Raw genomic sequence first — 13,687 nt, 5'->3', positions numbered from 1 at the left:
TCCCACTTCCAAGTTGGGATTTCAATGTCTTGGGCTAGGCCACCCGGCCTTTGATGTTCGGCCTTCACTTGTTGGCAATTCGTACATTCGGACACAAACCTTGCTATGTCCTTCTTTATGCCACTCCACCAATACAACTCTTTTAAGTCTCGGTACATTTTCGTTGAACCGAGATGAATGGAGTATGTAGAATTATGAGCCTCCATCATGATCAAACTCCTTAAGCCATCAACATTTGGAACACATATCCGACCTTGATAGTATAGTACCCCATCTCCCCCTTGGGAAAAGACCTCTATCTTCTTTTCCTTTACCAACTTCTTTAACTCGATAAACTTTGGGTCAAGATCTTGCTTGGATTTAACATCCACCACCAAAGAGGATTCGGACCTATTTTGAACAACCATACCCCCATCATTAGTACCACACAACTTCACCCCTAATCTAGCCAATCGGTGAACATCTTTCACCAACTCCCTCTTACTTTCATCCACATGGGCCATACTCCCCATAGACACTCTACTAAGTGCATCAGCAACCACATTAGCTTTACTCGGATGATAGTGCACACTCATGTCATAGTCCTTAAGGAGTTCTAGCCACCTCCTTTGCCTTAGGTTAAGTTCCTTTTGGGTGAACACATACTGAAGACTCTTATGATCAGTATACACATCCACATGCACCCCATAAAGGTAATGCCTCCAAATCTTCAGAGCAAAAACAACGGCCGCCAATTCAAGGTCATGGGTAGGGTAGTTGCACTCATGCACCTTTAATTGCCTAGAAGCATAGGCTATGACCTTGCCGTTTTGCATTAAGACACAACCTAAACCAATCTTTGAAGCATCACAATAAACTACAAACCCCTCTAATCCTTCTGGGAGAGTTAAAATAGGAGCAGAGGTAAGTCGATCTTTTAAGGTCTGGAAACTCTTCTCACACTCATCTGTCCATATGAATTTGGATTTCTTTTGGGTCAATTTTGTCATAGGAGATGAGATGGAAGAAAAGCCTTTGACGAACCTTCTATAGTACCCGGCTAGACCTAAGAAGCTCCTAATATCTGAAGGAGATAATGGTCTAGGCCAATTTTTGACTGCCTCTATTTTCTTAGGATCAACCTTGATTCCATCACCGGACACTACGTGACCAAGAAATGCTACCTCCTTTAACCAAAATTCACACTTACTAAATTTTGCAAATAATTGTCTATCCCTCAGTGTTTGAAGCACAACTCTCAAGTGATTTTTATGTTCTTCCTCACCCCGAGAGTAAATTAAAATATCATCAATAAAGACTACTACAAAGGTATCAAGGTAAGGTTTGAACACCCTATTCATCAAGTCCATAAACACCGCCGGTGCATTCGTCAACCCAAAACTCATCACCACAAACTCATAGTGACCATACCTTATTAGGAAGGCTGTTTTGGGAATGTCACACTCCCTTACCCGTAGTTGGTGATAGCCGGACCGAAGGCCGATCTTGGAGAAGTGACTTGCCCCTTACAATTGATCAAACAAGTCATCTATTCTAGGGAGTGGGTACTTATTCTTAATGGTCATCTTATTTAATTGCCGGTAGTCTATGCACATTCGAAGTGACCCATCCTTTTTTCTTACAAATAGAACGGGAGCACCCCATGGAGAAATACTTGGTCTTATGAACCCCTTCTCTAACAAGTCCTTTAACTGTTCCTTCAACTCTTTTAATTCTGCCGGGGCCATACGGTAAGGAGGAATAGAGATAGGTTGGGTATCAGGGAGGAGATCGATACCAAAATCAATTTCCTTTTCGGGAGGGACACCAGGAAGGTCATCGGGAAAGACATCGGGGAATTAATTAACTATAGGAACTGACTCAAGAGAAGGACTTTTGGAGTTCACATCCCTAACCCTCACAATATGGTAAATACATCCCTTAGAAATCATTTTGCGGGCCTTAAGATAAGAAATAAACTGACCCTTCACCACCGAATCATGACCCTGCCATTCAATAACAGGCTCATTTGGAAATTGGAATTTGACTCGACGATTCCTACAATCTATGGAAGCATAAGATGCATGTAACCAATCCATCCCAAGAATGACATCGAAATCTATCATGTCAAGCTCAATGAGATCACAAGGAATAACTTTATGCAAGACAGACATAAGGCAACCCCTATAGACCTTTCTAGCAATAACTGACTCACCAACAGGGGTAGACACCAAATAAGGCTCTAATAACATTTCAGGTAAAACATCAAATCTATTAGCAAGGAATGGAGTAACAAAAGATAAATTTGCACCCGGATCTAATAGTGCATACACATCAAAAGAAAAGACCTTTAACATACCGGTAATGACATTGGGTGCATCCTCAACCTCTTATCTCCCATGCAAGGCGTAAAAGCGATTGGTGCATTGGACACCTCCTTAGACTTGTTGACCATGAGCAATTTGTCCTTGAGTCCTACCACCACCATCTCTACAATCCTTAGCATGGTGGCCCAGCTTGCCACACTTAAAGCATGCATTGGAGACAGCTAAGCATTCCCCTTTGTGAGTCCTTCCACACTTCTTGCAAGTAGGGAAAGTTTGAGTAGCAACATTCTCTCTTGGAATCATTGGTTTACCACTCTTGTCCTTGTTGAACTTTGGAGGAGGAGTATTGGTGGAACCTTGTCCCACAAATCTTTGCCCACCTTGGCCTTTGCCATTGTTACCATGATCGGACCTTTGAGGGTTAAACCCTCCACCATCCACTCTAGCCTTTTTGAACCCCCTTGATTTCTCTCTAAGCTTCTCTTCTTCGATTTGTTCTGCATAAGTCATTAACCGAGAGATGTCCATCTCCTTGACCAAAATGGCTGTTTTGCACTCCTTAGACACCAAGCTTGAGACACCGGAAATAAACTTGCTCATTCTAGCTCTTGGGTCGGAGACCATGAAGGGAGCATACTTTGACAACTTAGTGAATTTGAGAGCATACTCCCTCACGCTCATACTTCCTTGACGGAGGTTGATAAAATCTTGGATTTTGGCCTCCCTTAGCTCCAATGGGAAGAAGCAATCTAAGAAGGCACCTTTAAACTCTTCCCATCCTATCGGCCCTATTTCTTCATCCCTCTCAACAACCCATTGTTCATACCACACTCGAGCCACACTTTTGAGTTGATAGGCCACTAGCTCGGCCTTCTCATTTGGTGGCACACCCATGATGGACACAATCTGGTACACGTCATTAATGAACTCCATAGGGTCCTCATCCATTTTAGAACCATCAAACTCGGGTGGATTCATCCTTTGGAAATCCCGAATACTAGAGGCTGCATTTTCCATTTGGGGAGGAGGAACACCTAGATTCCCTTGGTTAGCTACGACTTGGGCTAACAAAGTAATAACACTGCGAAACTCAGCATGGGTTACCCCATCCTCATGATGTTGGGTATTGGGAACCGGAGGAGTTTGGTCCTCATCGTCAACCCTGGCTCTTCGAGGTGGTCTTCCACGAGTCATTATCTAGAGAACACAAAATAGGTCGTTAGTTAAAGGAAAGCTTAGGACACTCTAAGGCACGACATGAATTTGAAGTAGTGAAAATTTTCCTAAACGCCTCATAGTCTCTTATTCATAATTGTGACGCGCTTCACAACCATGAACAAGAACCTATTCGACGCCGCATGTTGGACTTCCAAGGATCATTCAAAACCTCGGGCTCTGATACCAAGTTTGTCACGACCCAAGCCTAGGGCCTAGACGTGACATGGCGAATGAGGAACCCGAAAGTACCTCAAACAAGCCTCTTAACATTCTTTTAGCCTTTCATAGGTAATGATGATAAATAAACAAGCGGAAATCATAATAAATCTTCAACTTACATATGTCCAACAATACCTCTAACTATTAGATTTAACGGGGCTAAGACAAGTCCCTAGCTCACCCTCAATCATAATAGAAGAAATTCCATAGTAAAATATCTTAACATATTATAAACTAGAAAGATAAAGGAGTATTGTTCCCGGAACATGGGAACTCACCAAAAGTAGTCTTCAATGGAATATCAACTAGCAACGTGGAGGAGAATGAGGAGGAGCACTGATCCCTACATGGTGATATCATGTAGGCAAAAGAGTATGCGTTAGTACTTTGAATGTACTAAGTATGTAAGGATGCATGAACATTGAGAAAATATTATAACATTTATGTAATATGGAACATAATGTAATACATGCATAATAAATCATATGGATATCCTTTAAAACATTTATTTTGTGGGAAGCTAACCATAACCGACATTTAAGACCATGCGAGCTATTACATGGAATCCAACATAACCCCCTACGTTGGCCGGGGAGACTACTTGCCAGGTAGAACTCCGTCAACTTCATTCATTTCTTTAACTTTAACTTTAAGGGCTATTTATGGATCCATTAGCCTAAGCCTACAAGGGCTCCTATGTTGGCACATAGTTAATGAGACAAGGGGTTGCTACTAGGATTCCCTTACCGAATCCCACCTCAATGCCTCATTCGGTGCTAAGTCAATCCCACGGAATAGTTTAATACTTCAAAATATTCATAGCATATAACTTGAGAATTCAAACATCATATTCGGTAGAATAGCTCATTAAAACATTTGATAATTCAAATATGCAAGAATTGTCCTTATTGCATAAAGAATCCATGATTCATATCATTTCATCATTCTTTCATTTCATAAGACTCCCTTTTTGATCATAGATATTACTTTCATAAATATTTATTTGGAGTCAAAGCTTTCAAGTCAAACTTTGTTAAAAACATAGTAAAACTAGGTGGGTTCAAATCACTTTAACTTGCAAATATGTATGTAAATAAATATACATAAATACTTTGAAATCCATTAATTAAAAATCATGCTTTAAACAACCCACCATGAATTTCAAGAACCTTTAAATAAAAGAATTACTTGTAAACCATCAATTCATACATATGAAATTATGTTGCATCAAAATAGAGCAATAATCATTAGTTTAACCATGATTCATACTATTAAGTAAAATTAAGAATTAACATAAGAAAATATTACTTGAAATCAAGATATTTAATTGAAAGAGTTTTTGGACTACATGGGTGGAATAACCCATGGATAAACACCCACATAACTTAGAGTAAAGCTTAAAGAAAATAAACATAATTTATTATATAATCAAAATAATTTAGACATGAGAGTGGAAGGAATACTCTCATTGAAACCTTACATACCTGGAGACCGAAGCTTTAGTTGGTACCGAAAGACTTAATGAACACTCTTGAGTCCTAGCTTCTCTCCTCGCCGGAACGTTTTGTGTACTACCCGGAGTATATGAATCACCGGAATAGTATTTCTTCACTACTAAGAACTAAAACTATATTTGAGAATGTGTAAAGAAGTGTATAGAGAGAAGATTTGCTTGAGAAAGCTTGATGAATAAAATGAGAAAATAAGGTGGGTATTTATAGGTGGGAAAGATGACCTAACAATAAATAAAATAATTATAAATAAAAATCTGAAAAATTAGTGGAATATATTGATGTCATGGATGATGTTAAATGGAGGACAATTTATGTCATGAGTGATGTCAAATGTATCTAGATCTTTCTATGGTAGGTGAAATGAGTTATCTTTGACAGAATACTCTTTTTGGGAGCTGCGTTTGAATAAGATAAATTCCTTATTAGGATTTGATGTCTTCATAAGAATTGTAGATATGGAAGTCTAGTTTCATATCGTTTAAGAATCAATCAATTTGGATAAACCTACAGTGAGATATGATTTTGCTTCTATAAATACTCATTTCCGTAATAGCATCCTACCTTACAAAGATTAATTTATTTGACCTACTTAACCTCCGAATCTTAAAATATGGTCTTCATAAAAGTTGTAGGTAATGATCTTGTGGTTACTCAGAAATTTGAATCACTCAATTTGGACATTGCTATGAAAAGTTATGACCAAAATACAGAGGCTGTATCATGTTTAGGCAAAAATTGAAACATCGTATACAACGTTTTTAGGGGATATTACATTTACTTATCTTATCTTGTCATGTAATTTACTTGATCATGGTGTCTCACTATTTATGTTGCATGTCATGCCCCTCATACTTAGTACATTCAAATGTACTAATTCATATTGTTGCCTACATTATCTCATAATGTATGGGTTGAGGTTGAGGATCATATCCATCCACGTGGCTAGTTGAGCTTTCCTATCCGATGAAGTTGTGGTGAGTCTTAATTTACTAGAGACTAGTTATCGAGTTGGTTATTATTTCAAAAGACTTTTATTATGTTTCGTTTTGAGGGTGAACTAGCAATATGTCTTAGTCCCACCCATGTTAAAGAGTAGAGGCATCTAGTTTGACTTATGTTTTGAGTTTATGTTGTCATGTGATATTCTTCATTTACTATTCATTCTTTACACTCTCTTATGATGTTTCCATTTTTACTTTACTTTTTTTATGGTTATGATATGAACAAGAAGCTTAGTTGAAACCCTTTGGGGTTTTGATCATCGTGTTACGACTAGGCCCTAGGTCAAGTCATGACAAACTTGGTATTAGAGCAAAAGGTTCAAGTGTCCTAGGGTGTCCAACATGACGTGTCAAGTAGAGTCTTATTCATGATTGTGAAGCGTGCCACATCTTTGAGTAAGAGGCTATGAGATATTTTAGGGATTCTTTATTTCTTTCATGATCTATGTCGTGCAGTAGAGTGTATTCTAAGACTTCCATTCCATAATGATTATTCTCTGCGATTTTCTGAAAAATGACTCCAAGGAGACCACCATTGCCAAGGGAAAATATGCTAATGAGGCCTAAGTTCTGGCGGCTCCTCAAGACAATGGTCCTCTATCGAATCAAGTGACTAATGCGGAGTTTCAAATCGCCACTACTATGCTAGTCCAAGTGATGACTTCCTACTCCGGCCTCAAGAGTGAGGGACTTTGGATGGATGAACCCTATGGATTTTCATGGCTTAAAGGTGGATGAGGATACGCAAGAATTCATAAATGAGGTCTACAAGATAGTGAGTATCATTTGGATGACTTCGAAAGAGAAAGCGGAGTTGGAAACTTACCAACTTAAGTGTGTTGCTCAAGTTTGATACACTCAATGGAAGTTGGAGAGGGTGGATGAAAGTCTTATTGAATGGGAAACTTTCAAACTTGCTTTTCTTGATCACTTTTTCCCTCTTGAGCTAAGGGAGGTTAAAGTGTTAGAGTTCATAAATTTTTGACAAGGCACTATGGGACTATGCCCTCATGTTTACTAAGCTATCCAAGTATGCTCCTTCATTAGTTGCTGATCCATATGCCTTAATGAGTCAATTCATATCATGAGTGTCCGACTTGGTTGCTAAAGAATGTCCTACCTCTATGATTATTAAAGAGAAGGACATATCTCGACTCATGACTTTTGCCAATATAAATTAAAGAAGAAAAGCTCAAGGAGATGAGGATGAGGAATTCTAAGAGGGACTGGCATAAATCTGGGTTCTCCAATGTTAGGATCGGTGGTATTAGTGGCCTTTCTCAATAAGGCCAAAGTTCGGGGAAGAAGTTTGCTAAGAATAGGGTGCCATACCCTAAAGCTCAAGGAGGAGGAGGTGTGAATGCTAGTCGCCTTCTTTTTCTAAATTTGTAAGGTGTAAAAAGTATCATGGAGGGAAATGCTTGATGGGAATGAGTGCTTGTTTTAAATGTGGCAAAATTGGCCATAAACAGTTCGAGTGACCTTTTGTTGCTAACAAAGGCAGAGAAGGTCATCCTGAAGGATGCCAAGGGCAATAAGGCGCTAAGCTCAACCTAAGGGAGGTCAATGCAACAACTAATTATATGCTATTCATTTTAGACAGGATGTGGATGAGACTCCCGATGTGGTCACGGGTATGTTACGGGTCTTTAACTTTCATATTTATGTATTGCTTGAACCCGGTGCCAACTTGTATTTTGTTATTCCTTACCTTGCTATGAGATTTGATGTGTGCTCCGAAGTATTATTAGAACCTTTTTCAGTTTATACTGCCGTTGGTGATTTTGTACTATCCAAGAGAGCTTATAGAAATTATCCCGTGTCTATCTTGCACAAAGTTATTCCATGTGATCTTGTTGAACTTGACATGACCAATTTTGACATCATTCTTGGTATGGATTTGTTACATGCCGCTTATGCATCTATATATTGTAGGACCCATGTGGTTAAGTGTCACTTTCCTAATGAGACTATTATTGAATGGAAGGGTAATGATTCAGTTGTTAAGGGTCGATTCATTTCCACCTTTCCAGTCATTCTCGATACTATTTTCTTTTGTCTTAAGGCCTGAAAAATAATTTCTAAAAGGTGCATTTATCATATTTGTGTGAGTTAGGGATGTTGATTCCAAAATTCCTAACTTTTGATTCGGTCCCTATAGTTAATGAGTTTTCTGATGTGTTTCCCAATGATTTTCTCAATATTCCTCCCAAAAGAGAAATAGACTTTGGCATAGATGTCCTTCCCTGTACCCAACCTATTTCTATTCCTCCTTACCGTATGGCGTTGGTGGAACTTAAGGAGTTGAAAGAGCAATTTGACGGATTTGTTGGATAAGGGTTTCATAAGGCCAATTATTTCACTATGGGGAGATCCTGTGTTATTTGTTAGGAAGAAAGATGGGTCAATCCGAATTTGTATATACTAACGACAGTTGAACAACGTCATCATAAAGAACAAATATCCAATTTCGAGGATAGATGACTTGTTTGATAAATTACAAAGAGCAAGTTACTTTTCTAAGATTGATCTCCGTTTTGATTATCATCAAGTGAGGGTAAGGGAGTGTGATATTTCCAAAACGGCATTACAGACGAGGTATGGTAATTTTAAATTCGTAGTAATGTCATTTGGTTTGACAAATGCTTCCGCTATTTTCATGTATTTAATGAATCTTATTTTTAAGCCATACTTAGACATGTTTGTTATGGTATTTATTGATGTCATCATTATTTATTCTTGAAATGGGGAAGACCATATGGGTTACTTGAGGATTGTGTTACAAACATTGATAGAGAAGAAATTATTTGCCTAATCTAGTAAGTGTAAGTTTTGTCTAAGGTAAGTTGCATTTTTTGGCCATGTGGTGTCCGGTGATGGGATTAAGGGAGATCCAAAGAAAATGGAAGTGGTGAAAAATTGACCTAGAATATTATCCCCTTCGGATATTAGAAGTTTTTGGGCTTAGCTGGATACTATAGAAGGTTAGTTGAAGGGTTTTCGGCTATTGCCTCGCCTTTAAAGAAGTTGACCGAAAAGAAGGTGAAATTTCAATAGTCGAATGAGTATGACAAAAGTTTCCAAATATTAAAGGATCGTCGTACGTCGGCTCCTATTTTGACATTGCCAAAGTTTCAGATGGGTTTGTTGTTTCTTATAATGCCTCACGTATTGGTTTGGGTTGTGTTTTGATGCAACATGGTAAGGTTATAGCCTATGCTTCTAGGAAATTTAAAGTTCATGAGAGGAACTATCCAACCCATTATCTTGAACTTGCGGCGGTTGTGTTTGCTTTGAAACTTTGACTCCATTATCTTTATGGGGTTCATGTTGATATGTTTACCGTTCACAAAAGTTTTCAATATATGTTTAGTCAAAGAGACTTGAATCTTAGGCATAAGAGGTGCTTTGAACTCCTAAAAGACTATGACATGAGTGTATGGTACCATCCAGGTAAGGCAAATGTTATAGCCTATGCTCTTAGTCAGTTGTCTATGGATAGTGTTTGTAACACCCAAAATATTTCTACACCAAGACCCGAACCATTATTCATATGCGTATAGAATCAAACTCGATGACTTCTAGTTGTATGTATGAGTTAGGATTAATTCCTAAGTGTTTGAAGTGTATTAGATGTGCTTTAGGGTCATAAGGTATCTCTAATACCAACCCAAGTCCAAATAATTTCCATCGGCTAAGTTTTCGTATGAGTCCCGAAATAGGGTTAAATTCAACACTTATATCTCCTATTATATAATGAATTAGGTGTTGCATGATCTATCAAATTAAATTTCTTTGAGTCCTCTTTCCAACGCCACCAAGTTTGCCTCATTACGAGTTTGGAGTAAAAAGTTATGACCATTTTACTATAGACTATCACTGTAGTGATTTCAGGCTTGGCGCTGGAGTGGCACCCGGTGCCACTATAGCGCCCAAAATCAGCTGCAGGAGTTTGGCCTTTGGCTCGGTGCACCACTATAGCTCCTGCAGGGTTTTTAGCTCATTTTCAAGATTTTCTTAATGAAGGGCATCTTGGACAATTACCTAATAACATATATACGAACTTGGATGCGTTTTGGGTTCATTTTTGCTGTGTTTTGCCTCCCAAAACCCTAAACTTCATCCTCCTCTCTCCCAAATCATCTCTTACAAAAATAATCCTCTCAAATTCAAAGGGTTCAAGCTTCCTATTGAAGGCCTAATATCAAGACTTCTTCAATTTTTCTTCAAGTTCCTCTCTACGATATGTGAGTTTTCATCCATGGGTTCTTCCACCCATGGAGCCCAACTAGTTTTTCAACTTAGTATTTCAATTTTAAATAATGAAATCTTATGGGATTTTACATGATGATTCCAAATGCATAGATTATGATATATTTTAAGTTTGTTTACTCCTTTTGATATATATGTATATTGACTCTCAATTTTAAGTGATGAGTTTTTTTATGGGTTTTCATACAACGATTCCAAATCTATAGATTCATGAATATTTGAAGTTTATTTACCTATATTGACTTATGTTGATTCTTATTTACATGAAATGGATAGTTTATCAAGTTTCTTATAAGAAGGTTTGAAAGGTAGTTTTAAAGTGCATATTGTGGGTTGTTTTTAAAATATTTGAATTGATGTATTTGTATCACTCTCATGCATACAAGTATTCTTTAAATGTATTTGAAGGTCTTTATGAAATGAACCCACCTAGTTTCCTATGGTAAAGTAAATTTGAAATAAAGTTTGACTCCAATGAATGTTATAAAGTAAATGTTTATGAAAGAGAGTCTTTATAAAATGATTGATTGATGAAAGGGCTTCTTAATCAAAGTAAGGTTACAATGTGAAAGGAAAATCCTCACATTTAATCACATGAAATGTTTAAGATTATGGTATGACATGTATGACATCTCTATAGGCCATCAATGCTTTTGAATATTATTCCAAAAAGGAAGGTCCGATTAGCATGGTACCCGAAATACCATCACTGATTGTAGACCTAATTTCTTATAAATCAAGGTTCATTAGTAGAACGATAAATAAGGCATGGAAACCATGATGATATTATAAATCAAAGGTTTGAATGGGCTATTCCACCGATTGATATTTAAAAGTTAAAATTGTTATATTAATGTTCAAACGTTATTTCGTGGGATTTGACCTAGCACCGAATGTAGAATGTAGATTAGGACTTGACCTAACGAGTTCTTAAGTAAAGTCTCATGTTACATTAACTCTGTGCCACTATAGGAGCCATTGTCGGCTAGGCCTTTGTAGCCACCAAATACTAAAGTTAAAGTTAAAGAATGTTTTAAAGTTGATCAGACTTCTACCCTGGAAAGGTAGCCTCCCCTGTCTCTATGTAGGGGTCATTGGCATGCCCCGATGCAGAAGTCATCGGATTCCACTGAATAGCTCGCATGGTCTTAAATGTCAGTTATGGTCACTTCCCCACAAAATGAATGTTTTAAGGTTTCATATGATGATGTCTAATGCATGAATTCACTTACGCATATTGCTTACTCATGTCTCTCTTTTATGTTCTTCATTTCATAGCATACTTCCATACTTATTATATTCAAGGTACTAACGCATACTTTTAGCTACATGATATCACCATGTAGGAACCGATGGCACTCCTTGACCTCCTCCACGTGGCTAGCTTGAATTAGTTTGAATATTGCTTGTGGTGAGTTCCCATATTTCGGGTACAACATCCCTTTTATTCTAAGCTTATGTTATGTAGAACATAAGACTTTTATTAAGGCATTTTTTGATTCTTATTTTGAGGGTGAGCTAGGGACATGTCTTAGCCCTACCAAGTGTTTAATGTAGAAGGTATGGATGGACATAGAAAACTATGTTATGTTGTCTTTGACTCTTATTAAATGTGAAGCCCCTTAGTCCCTACATCCCTTTTGTTTTCTGCTTGATTTGTTTATCATTACCAATAAAATGCTTAATGAATGCTAAGAGGCTTGGGTGAGGTACCTCAGGGTGTCTCATTTATCGTGTCACGTCTAGGAACTAGGCTTGGGTCATAAACAACTTGGCATCAGAGCACGAGGTTTTGGAATGGTCCTCAGAGTCCAATATACCACATCAAATAGGGTCTTGTTCATGGTTGTGAAGAGCACCACAATTATGAATAGGAGACTAGGAGACGTTTAGGAAAATTTCCCTTTTTTCATGATTCACCAAGGAGAATACATGGCTGGTAAGGAGGGTTTCTACATGTATGGTGATATGGGGCATAAGATGAGGGATTGCCCGATGGCTACTAGAAGAGGAAGGGAGATGTCTTAAGATGCTTCATCCGGTAAGTGTGAAATCCCTTTTTGAAATGGTAATAATTGGTATGGATTGGTTGCATGCATCTTATGCTTCTATAGATTGTAGAACTTGTTGAGTCAGGTTTCAATTACCAAATAAGTCTATTCTAGAATTCAAGGGTCATAATTCAGTAGTTAAGGGTAGGCTATTTCTTGTCTTAAGGCCCAAACGTTGATTCTAAGGGTTGTATTTATCATACTGTGTGGGTTAGGAATATCAACTTTGAAAGTCCTGATCTTGAGTCAGCTCATGTGGCTAATGAGTTTTATGACATGAGTGTGCATTCTCATCTAGGTAAGGCCAATATATGTCCGGTGCACTTAGTAAGGTGTTTATGGAAAGCGTGGCTCATGTTGATAAATGGAAGAGGGAGTTGTAAGGGATGTCCATCGGTTGGCTAGATTAGGGTGAGGTCTAGTTGTTCTAATTATGTTAGTGAAAATTCGGTCCAAGTCGTCTTTGGTAGTAGATGTTAAGTCAAATAAGACCTTGATCCATCATTGGTAAAGTTGAAGCAATTGGTGGGAAATAAGAGAGTAGAAGTCTTTACCTAAGGGGGAGATAAAGTACCTAGTTATCAAGGTCGGTTATGTGTTATGAGGTTGATGATATTAGACGAGTCATGATAGATAGAGAAAGAGTAGATATTCCATAATATGATGATTGAAGTATGCTTATTTCATTTAAGGCTATGGATGTAGAGAAAGAGATAGACGGGATATTGTTTTGTGAAATAGATAGGTAAGATTATATTGGTGTTCTCTTGGTAAGATTTAATGAAAATATGGATGTAGAGATACTAAGGTAGGCATGAAAACTCTTAGGTGTTTACGACTTCAAGGAATCCATAAAGTGTTTAAAATAGTAGGCTTGAATACTAGTTGTAGGTATACGAGTGATGGTAGTAGGCTATTGATAACTTCTCGTTAAGGGTTTCAAATGAGTGTATTAGAATGGTTATGGAACTAGACTTGAATGTGGTATTAATGGCATATAGGTGAATATAATGTATTGGGTTTTTCATTATTAGGTCTCGAGGTTTGTGAAATATGATAGTAAGGGGTAATACTTCTGGGATATATTTTCCTATAGGGGTATAGGA

Source organism: Solanum dulcamara, chromosome 6 (assembly GCF_947179165.1).
Source record: "Solanum dulcamara chromosome 6, daSolDulc1.2, whole genome shotgun sequence".
In the NCBI taxonomy this organism is placed as follows: domain Eukaryota; kingdom Viridiplantae; phylum Streptophyta; class Magnoliopsida; order Solanales; family Solanaceae; genus Solanum; species Solanum dulcamara.
The sequence above is the reverse complement of the archived record's forward strand: the minus strand, read 5'-3'. Positions refer to the sequence as shown.